At 44.0% G+C, this 9,929-nt stretch overlaps 1 protein-coding gene across 1 annotated transcript in view; it reads right to left on the reverse strand.

Moving 5' to 3' along the window:
* Window positions 1-4,226, reverse strand: part of XPO1 (exportin 1) — a 46,002-nt gene extending 41,776 nt beyond the window's left edge. Inside the window, exon 1 of the mRNA XM_047852667.1 lies at window positions 3,453-4,226. The gene's annotated coding sequence lies outside the window, so the exon portion shown is untranslated. The remainder of the gene's footprint in view (window positions 1-3,452) is intronic.
* Between the last annotated feature and the right edge of the window lie 5,703 nt (window positions 4,227-9,929).

Consider the following 9,929-nt stretch of genomic DNA (forward strand, 5'->3'; position numbering starts at 1 on the left):
CTCTACGTTATCCATGCAGAGCCTGCCTCTGATTCTCTCTCTCTCTCCCTCTCTGACCTTCCCTTGCTCATGCATGTGCGCACTCTCAAAATAAACCTTAACTATAAAAATAAAGAATTACTCCTAACCTATTTTACTTTATTTTTTAAATCTTTTTTATTGAGACAGTGGGAGTGGGGGAGGGGCAAAGAGAGGGGGACAGAGGATCCAAAGCTGGCTCTGCGCTGCCAGCAGCAAGCCCAATGTGGGGCTGGAACTAACAAAGTGAGATCATGACCCAAGCTGAAGTTGGATGCTCAACTGACCAAACCATCTAGACACCACCCCCAACCTATTTTTAAATGAAACTATTAGGAATTTATGGCCCTAAAAATCGATACAGTTCGAAGTCTTAATCTCAAATTTTTAGGTACAGATGAAGTTTAAGTGGATTTCCCCTTTCCTAGCCAAGTAGGGTCTTTCAATTTGGTAAAACTCCTTTCCCTGCATTGCATGTTACCTTAATTTTTAAGATATGCTGGGAAGAACAACAGGAAGATGCTAAAAGTTAAACATGGTATACGAATTTTCCTACTGTATATACCAAAAATTAGCAAGAACCACAAGTCAATCAAATATGGTACCCTTATACTCAACAGAACTTAAAATTTTTATACTCAGTGTACTTATACTTTTATACTCAGTCTACTTATACTTAAAATTTTTATATATATTTTGTTTCTTTCAACCCTCAATGATTTTGGAGATTAAAATTAGAAGTGTACAAATTCCTTGAACATATGTATGTCTAAAAAATACTTTATGTCAGAAGAATTTTTTTCTTAACTTCCAGGTATTCATTGGCAAGGTGAAAAGCTATAAAAGCCTGCCAACTATTTGCCAAATAAATACAAATTCTATGATAACAGAAAAATAAGCTTCTTCACCTCACATAATATACTGGCTAAAACCTTCCAGTTCATATGCAACGTTATCTTTTTAAGAGGATTCTAATCAAGATGCTGGCACACATTCACATTTTTATTGCCCAGCATTATAAAGATCTTTCCTTTGCTTTTTCTTCAAAGCCAGTGCTACTCAAGGTCTGACTGACTAAATTAGTACTCCTTAACCTTTTTGGGCCAAAATGCATTACAATCAGAAGAACATGATGGTGCCTGCCAAATTTTAAAAACTCACAATATTGTATACAATTACAGAAAATGCAGGACATCTTGAAAGCCATGCATGAAACCTCAGGTTAAGAACCCCTGGTTTACTGTAGTTAGACCTAAAAAGGTCAGATGGTCACCTCCACTTCTCCCCCTCTTAAAAACCTTCCAGGATAAGGAAATGAATGGGTGGGTGGCTTGATTATGTTTGTACAAAGTAGGTTGGTAGAAAAGAGACATTATTTCTTGGCTACTTGATAGCAATTTAAAAATGTTCGTAACAATGGCAGCAATTTCAATTTTAACTCAAATGTTTTACTTAATGATAATGCCAGTTACAAAAAAACCCAGAAGTGTAAAAAATGAGTCAGTTAAGTTACAGATGACGTAAAAATGAAGAGTTCAAGGATTTTTATTCCTCTGACGCCTTTCAGCCCATTACTGACAGCAAAAACTCATAAGATTTCAAAAATTTTTATAGCATTTAAGGTTTTCAATACAAACAGAATACCTGACACACATTAATGAAAATCTTTGCTCTAAATACTAAAATACTAATATCAAAGCAAAAATATATATATTCCACCAACAAACGTAAATTTCCTCTCTTCAAGTACAGTAAGATCAGAACAGTCTAAAAATTGAAGCTGAAAAACAATGCCCCCACAAAGCACCAAGATGTACAGAACAAAAGTTTTCAATTTTTGGTTAAAAACTGAACGAACTTTTCTAAGTAGTCCTATCATAATTTAATAACCCAAACAAAAAGAACAATTTGACTGTAAAAAGTTTCACTTTCAAGTACACTGTCCTTACAGAGTTCTTCTGGATAAATTCTTGTGAAAAATCAGGGTTAGAATAGAAGCTTGTGTTAAATACAGTAGTTTGCCATCCTTAAAACCACCGACTATCTTCGAAATGACCTACCTATTCTTGAACTGTACAGAAATGGCGGCTTTCTGGTCAATGCCAAGCACATTTAGTCCCCCAAATCAAACAGCTTCCAAAACATTCTTTCCACTAACAGCAGTGTCCCACACGCTTACGATACACAATCAGCCCGATAGCAAACAGCCATCGCTGGAGAGGTGAAACCACAAACGCTTTCTTTTCTCCTTGGGACACTCAATCCTAAAATCCACTCACTGGATAGCATATACAAGGGATTATCCAGCAATGTGACTCTACAAGTGACTACCAAAATACCTTCAGTGCCACTTCAAACTGAAAAAGCAAGCAGCTACACACTGCCAGCTCCCATCCAAACTATAACCGTTGCTTTATGATTACTAAGTAGTAGGTCAAAAAACAAGTCGCTACAAGGAGAGACTGCTACTTAGATGTGTGGGCAATTGCCTGCTTCATTCAGTAGAAACACACCTCACTAAGGCCCGCCCTCCCCTCGCTTCCCACCCGAACCGATTTGCAGCACTTCTAACTATAGCATACCGGAGCACGCACTCACCCCGCCCATACTCGGAGGAGGCATTTAGACCAGGCGCCTGAAGTTCACCGCCCCATTCTCTATGCAGCATGGCCTCTGCGTGATCAGAGGAGGTCCGGGGTGGGCAAATCTTTAAAGCTTCCTCTACTACACCACTTCTTCCCACCCACCCCAAACTCGAAGACCTCGAAATGAAAGAGAATCAGGGCATCATCCACCGTACAAAGCCAGAAGCAAGCGATTCGATCACTTAACACACTCAACACCCCCCCCCCCCCAACAAACTACAGCACGGAATCCCAATTGCAGGACTCTGAACAATCAACTAACCTCTCCTACTTCTAATCCTACCCTGCAAAAAACCAGAAAGATTTTGAGTTTCCTTGCAGGAGGAGGAGGGACTCAACGGCCCCTCCCTCCCCCGATCCCAAGCTCTCCACCGAGGGGCCACGTGATGCAGGCGGACGTTTCAATGCTGCTGCACTAAATATTTCTGGAAACTTCCACTCCTAATAATTTACAGAGATGTTCCTGAAATCACCCCAACTTCTCCCCAGCCCCCTGGGCTGGGGAAGCCCTTCCACCCCCACGCCGGCTCCACTTCACTATCACACGCTCCTCGCCTTCCTCCACCGCCACCCGCACACGCGAATAACCCAGCAAGCGCTACCCTCCCGCGGCCGCCTCCCCGCCTCCATCCCCCAGCGGCAGAAGCGGCTCCATTCAATCGCAGGCTCTGCTGTGGGCCCGCCGCCGCCTCCCGGGCTCGCCTCCCGCGGCCGCCGCCGCGCCCCACGCCGGCCTCCTCCCGCCCGGCCGCCGCCCGACCCTCGGCCCTGAAGACACAGTCGACTTACCCAGAGATTGAACCAACTGCTTCTTCTTTCCTTGTCGGGGGATTAGGGCGAGGGAAGGTGGGGAGGGGGGAGAGGGGAGGAAATCAAGGTGGGTTTCACAGTTTTCCCACCTTTAAAAAGGAAATTAAAAAAACGAAGAGAATAAGGGCAAAAAAAAAAAAAAGCTCAACAATATTTACTATTTCAGGGACACCCCCCACGACACACACCCACCCGCCCCCCCCAAAAAAAGAAGGGGAATTAATCCGTGGAATAAATGCTCGCGCCTGGCTGGGGAGTGAGGGAAGGGGGAGGGGAAAGGGGTCAAGTCCCAAAGATTCAGCCCCAGGGGGACCCTCCAGCCACAGGCGGCAGCAGGAGCGGCAGGAGTAGGGGGTATAGAGTCCACAAGGTCGGGGGACGCTCTGCTGCCAGTTGCAGTCCGACTCCCCCCTACCAAAATACGGCTCCCTCTCTCACGCGGCTCCGGCGCTGGGCCCCCCCACCCAGGCTCGGCTAAACTTTCCCCCCTTCTCCTGCTCCTCAGCGACTGGTGGTTCCCCCCTCCCCCTCTGGGTGGTTGCACGGACTGCAGCAGCAAAGACTGGAACAGGCACCGCCGCCGGGGCTGTAGCTACTGTTGCTCTTGCTGATGCTGTAGCTCCCGCTGCTCCTGCCGCGGCCGCTGCAGCCGCTTCTCCCCCTCCTCCTAGTGCCTCAAACTCGGAACCGGTTGAAACCGGTTCAGACTGGGAGATTCCATCTCGGTTGAGTTTTCAGCCCATGGCGCCGCGGAGCGTTTGGAACCTGGGCCTCCGCCCCCAGCCCGCTTGCCCATTGGCCGGTTCCAGCCACTGCCGCGCCATCAGCCTATCTCTTATTGGCCAGATCCCCCGTCAATCCCACCTCAAGTCTCCACACGAGCCCGCCGCTTCGGCCCCCGCCTCTTTCCAGCAGCGATTTGCCTGCAGAGTGGGGGAAGGGAAGTGGGGCGGGTCGAAAAGGAGTGAGGAGGGGGGTAGAGGAGGAGGTGGGACGGAGAGCTGTGCCCAGCGGAGAATAGAGCAAAGAGAAGCCGCGCGGAGGATTGGTTCGAGCGACCTGTCAATCAAACGCAGCCCGCCCTCGACTTCCCGTTCCCCTCCCGCTGCTCCCCCTCCCAAAGCTCAGCCCTCAGGCCCGGCCTTTCCGATCCGCTCATTGGCTGGCGCCTTTGGTGACGGAGAGGGTGGGGCGCAGCTCATGAGCTGGTGGCGGCGCGAGTTTGAGCGCGGCGCGCGGCTGCGGTCGCTCGGCTTTCTCCGGATCCGCGCTGGCCCGCCCCTGCCTGCTCCCGCCAACCTGCGGGGCCCGAGCCTGCAGTGACCGGGACCCACCTCCTCGCAGCGCTTTGAGAATGGAGAGCACACTCAGTTGTTTTTTTAATCGAGGAGGTGGAGATGGCAAAAAAGAGCGAAAGGAACGCAGGGGAGGGCAGTTGTAGGCCTCGGACCTCTCATCCATTTCAAAGGCCTACGTTTGGGGCCAGGGAGTTGAGGGGGAGAATAACCTTGAAGGAATTTGGGGTGAGATATGGGGGCGTGCACTCTTGGTGCCTGGTGATCTCAGAGTCTTGGAAAAGGTACCTGAGTGGTTCTTGAACAAGGCTCCTTCAAATTTTAACGAGGTGTCTCCAGGCTGGAGTTTGCTCCAAGGACTAACCCTTCCTAGAAACTAAGACACTAACTATAATTTCTGTAATTGGTGTAACCGGTATTTTTGCTGGGTTAGGGTGCATGCCAACAGCTTCCCACCAGGTGCCCTTGACTTTTCTTTTCAACATAGCTGCCCTTCACATTCTTCATCATCCCAAATAGTGACTTTCCCTGAAAGTCACATGCACATGGCCTTTCACGTGGTTGCCTCTCGTTTGTCCCCAACTGCCCTCCAAATCAGCTTTACTGAGAAACATAAAGTAACCCACCAAAATCTTCTAGGCCCATTGTGCCACCGAGAGGTTTAATCATGATTTATTAAGCCACAATTTCAACAGCAAATATTCATTACAATCAACAATAGCTAACACTAATGCACTACTTAAGAAAAACTCCCTCATTCTCACATAAAGAAAAATTGTAACTCAACTCTTGGATTTACCAAAATAATATTTTACCAACATAATATTTCACACCTAAGATTTTTACTCACTGCCTAACTGAATAATATCAAACCATAATATATAACATACACTAGTCATTTGGAATACTTCTATTACAACTGGACAACTGGAGCTGTCCTTTTTTAAAAAAAATTTTAATGTTTTCATTTATTTTTGAGAGAGAGAGAGAGTGGGAGAGGGGCAGAGAGAGGGAGACACAGAATCTGAAGTAGGCTCCAGGCTCTGAGCTGTCGGCACAGATCCCAATGCGGAGATCAAACCCGTAAATCCCAAAATCATGACTTGAGCGGAAGTCGGACTAACTGACAGCCACCCAGGCGCCCCTGTCCTGTTTTTTAAACACTTTTTCCTTCCACATTTTCAGCTCTTGTACCAGGCCACTTTTGTTGTTGTTGTTAGGTGGCAGAATAATAGGAATAAAAACTGGGAGTGAGAACTGGCTTTACTCAGAGTGTGCCCTTGGGCAGGTCACTTCACCTCTTTGGGCTTCGGTTTCCTTCTCACGCATCTCACCCATTTAATGAGGCTGACATCATCAATGCCTGTCTTATCCATGTAAGGATCAAAGGGGTATGAAGAAGCAGTGTGACCCATAAAGTACTGTGTGGATTGTAAAGTTCAAATAGTCTCAGTTTGCTGTCCCTTTGTTTTTTTTTTATTATTTTTTTTAACGTTTATTTATTTCCGAGACAGAGAGAGACAGAGCATGAACAGGGGAGGGGCAGAGAGAGAGTGAGACACAGAATCTGAAACAGGCTCCAGGCTCTGAGCTGTCAGCACAGAGCCCGACGCGGGGCTCGAACTCACGGACCGTTAGATCATGACCTGAGCTGAAGTCGTATGCTTAACCGACTGAGCCACCCAGGCGCCCCTCCCTTTGTTTTTATCCCATCTTTAAATCATACCTCCCTAGGAGGTCTTCTCTGTGAATCAGATATAAAAATTTAGCCCATCATTTTTGCCTGGAGTTAACCAAAATGGAGTATTTAATATCAACTTGTTATTAACAAGTGTAAAAAGAAGTGACAGGAGCAGATATTTGATGACTGTATTTTCAACATTCAAGATTCAGAACAAAGGTCTGACACGTTTGATACTGCTTTCATTACCTTCATTTACTGGAATCAAACAGATTTCAAACCTTGGAGTGGGCTATGAATAAGGAAATGTAAGTGAACTGTATTGAGTGCCTGCCAGCTGTCTAGCAGGCTGAGACTTTTTTGTACAATATTTCACTTAACTCTCATAGCAATCCTGTCAGATAGTTATTATTTTGCAATTTCACACTTATTTCCCTCTCTTCAAAGACACATGCATATACATACACACAGGTACACACCACCCCACAGTGGTTGAGTCAATATTAGAACCTATGTTTGTGTTCTTTGTACTAGTTCACATTGTCTTACAAAACAACATTCATCGGAAGTAAGAGAAACGGAAACTCATAAATTCCTTTTTAACACTACTTATTTCTATTTTTAAAAACTTTTTAATTAAAAAATATGTGAGCATGGCTAACAACTCAAACTATAAAGAAGTATCTGTAGCAAAAAGTAAAAGTTCCCTTTGTGTATCCCCCCAGTTCTTTTTCCTGCCCACAAATAATCATCGTTAAGTGTGTAGTGTGTTTTTTGAGGTATTTTCTATGCATTTACAAATATATTTGCTTTGTGTTTTGTTCAATATATATATGACATCATACCATACATATTGTTCAGTGACTTGCTTTTTACTTAAAAGATCAGAATATATAAATCCACCTCATCCACCTCAGCCTTCCCCATCTTCTTAGTACCATAAATGATTTAACCATTCCCCTACTGAGTCCAATGGTTGTTTCTGGTTTTTCCTCTTAGAAATAATGCTGCAATGAATATCCCTGTACATTAATCTTTTTTTTTAAATTTTTAGTGTTTATTTATTTTTGAGAGAGAGAGGGAGACAGAGCATGAGTAGGGGAGAGGAAGAGGGAGACACAGAATCTGAAACAGGCTTCAGGCTCTGAGCTGTCAGCACAGACCCTGGCGCAGGGCTCAAACTCACAAACAGTGAGATCATGACCTGAGCTGAAGTCGGATGCTTAACCGACTGAGCCACCCATGTGCCCCCTGTACATTAATCTTTGGGCACAAATGTGAATACATCTCTAGGTTAACATCCTAAAAGTGGAACAGCTATATGAAAGGTACGTATATTTGTTATTGTGATAGGTACTGCCAAGTTATCCCCTGAAAAGGTTGTGTCAATTTACATACCCACCACAGTATGTGAATACTACCTGTTTATTCCCTGTCAAAGCCATAAATATTTGCTATTATGATCACACCAGAGTCAAATAAACAATCTTTGAATTGTACTTTAAACTTTTGATTCTGAAGACAATCTCCCCTGTGAGCTCTTCAAGGAATGCATAAATAATAAGATTAAATGTCCATATAATACAGCAAAAAAAAAGTTGAAGGATAGGGAAAAACCATATTATCTTAAAATAGAATTGGTCATTTCACTCTTTTTGAGAAAAATGATACCACTTTGCACTCAGAGATACAGCAGTGATCTTCCAACATGCATTTCTTCCTACCAGAGGACACTGGAAGCAAAAAATGGGCATTGGACAGAATATACCACAAGTGTGACTCACTGGGTGTATTCATGTATTGAGCACAAATTGACAGTTCCATGGGCTTTTTATTCCAATGAATCTCTAGGGCATGACTGTAACTTTGTAAGACCTGAAAGGAAACACTGGAAGAAATATTTCTCTGTGAATATCTTATACGGCAATAATTGTTTTTCTATTTGCTCTTAAAAATGCTTCATAAGGGGCGCCTGGGTGGCTTGGTCGGTTGAGCATCCGACTTCGGCTCGGGTCATGATCTCACGGTCCATGAGTTCGAGCCCCGCGTCGGGCTCTGTGCTGACCGCTCAGAGCCTGGAGCCTGTTTTGGATTCTGTGTCTCCCTCTCTCTCTGCCCCTCCCCTGTTCATTCTCTGTCTCTCTCTGTCTCAAAAATAAATAAACGTTAAAAAAAAAAATTAAAAAAATGCTTCATAAAATAGTACATCACATCACAACCATAGATTTAAAAACGTTACTCATGTAACTTGGACAGCAGCATAGTTGTGTATGATGCTCAGAGATGGAGGTGGGAGAGAAGGGATACCCTTTTCAAGAAAAAATTAACCTGGGAAGGCATAGTCCAGGTTACCACCCCATTCCTATCTACCTCAATTTACAATGTCTACAATGTTTATGGAGAATTATGAATAAATTGTTTGCAGAGCTAAATTCTCTTCCGTGTCCAAGAGCTCAGCAAATAATCTATATGCAGTCTGTGAAACCTCAAATCAATCAGGAGCAGAATCAGCAACTGTCTGAAAGTGAGTTGTTGCCTTTCTGAGAACATAGCAAAAAAAATCTGACAAGGCTGCTAAGTCTCAGAGTTATAGTTTGACTGTCAGAAATTTATACAGTTCTGTTAGGTGACATTCAACAATGGGTCTCAGACTCTCTTACTCATGGAGAAATGAGAAATGAAATATCATTTAACTAGGATCATTCTCAAGCACAATAGAGGAAACCACAGAGCTGTATTTCTAAGCCCAAAATAAAAATATGTCAGACATAAAACAAAACATTAGGGAAGGTGGAATTAGTACCTGTAGCTTGGAAAGATATGCCATTTCTTTCACATGCAAATGTATTGTTATCTATTAGGCAATGGGCATAAGAAAAGTAAGTTTAGGGCTGCCTCAGTGGCTCAGTCTATCAAGCATCTGTCTGACTCTTGATTTCAGCTCAGGTCATGATCCCAGGGTTGTGGGATCGAGACAGATTGTTGGGTTCCATGCCAAGCATGGAGCCTGCTTGAGATTCTCTCTCCCTCTCCCTCTGCCCCTCTCCTGCTTGTGCTCTCTCTAAAATAAAATTTAGGGGCTCCTGGGTGGCTCAATTGGTTAAACATCTGACTTTGGTTCAGGTCATGATCTCACAGTTTGTGAGCTTGAGTCCCACATTAGGTGAGCATGAGCCCCGCTTTGGGTGAGCATCATTTCTCTCTCTCTCTTTCTCTCTCTCTCTCTCTCTCTCTCTGTCTGCTCCTTGTTCACTTGCACTGTCTTTCTCGTAAAAAAATAAAATAAAATTTAATTTAATGTAATTAAAAAAAAGAAAAGTTAGAAAAAGGAAATGAAGTGACACTAATCCATTCATTCAACAAATATTATATTGAGTATTTAGTGGCCGTTCTAAAGGCTGAGGATTTGAGAGGAAACAAATCCTATAAAAATCCCTACCTTCAATGAGTTTTGAGTCTAACAGAGGACACTGGAAGTAA

Source organism: Prionailurus viverrinus, chromosome A3 (genome assembly GCF_022837055.1).
Source record: "Prionailurus viverrinus isolate Anna chromosome A3, UM_Priviv_1.0, whole genome shotgun sequence".
NCBI classification, from domain to species: Eukaryota; Metazoa; Chordata; class Mammalia; order Carnivora; family Felidae; genus Prionailurus; species Prionailurus viverrinus.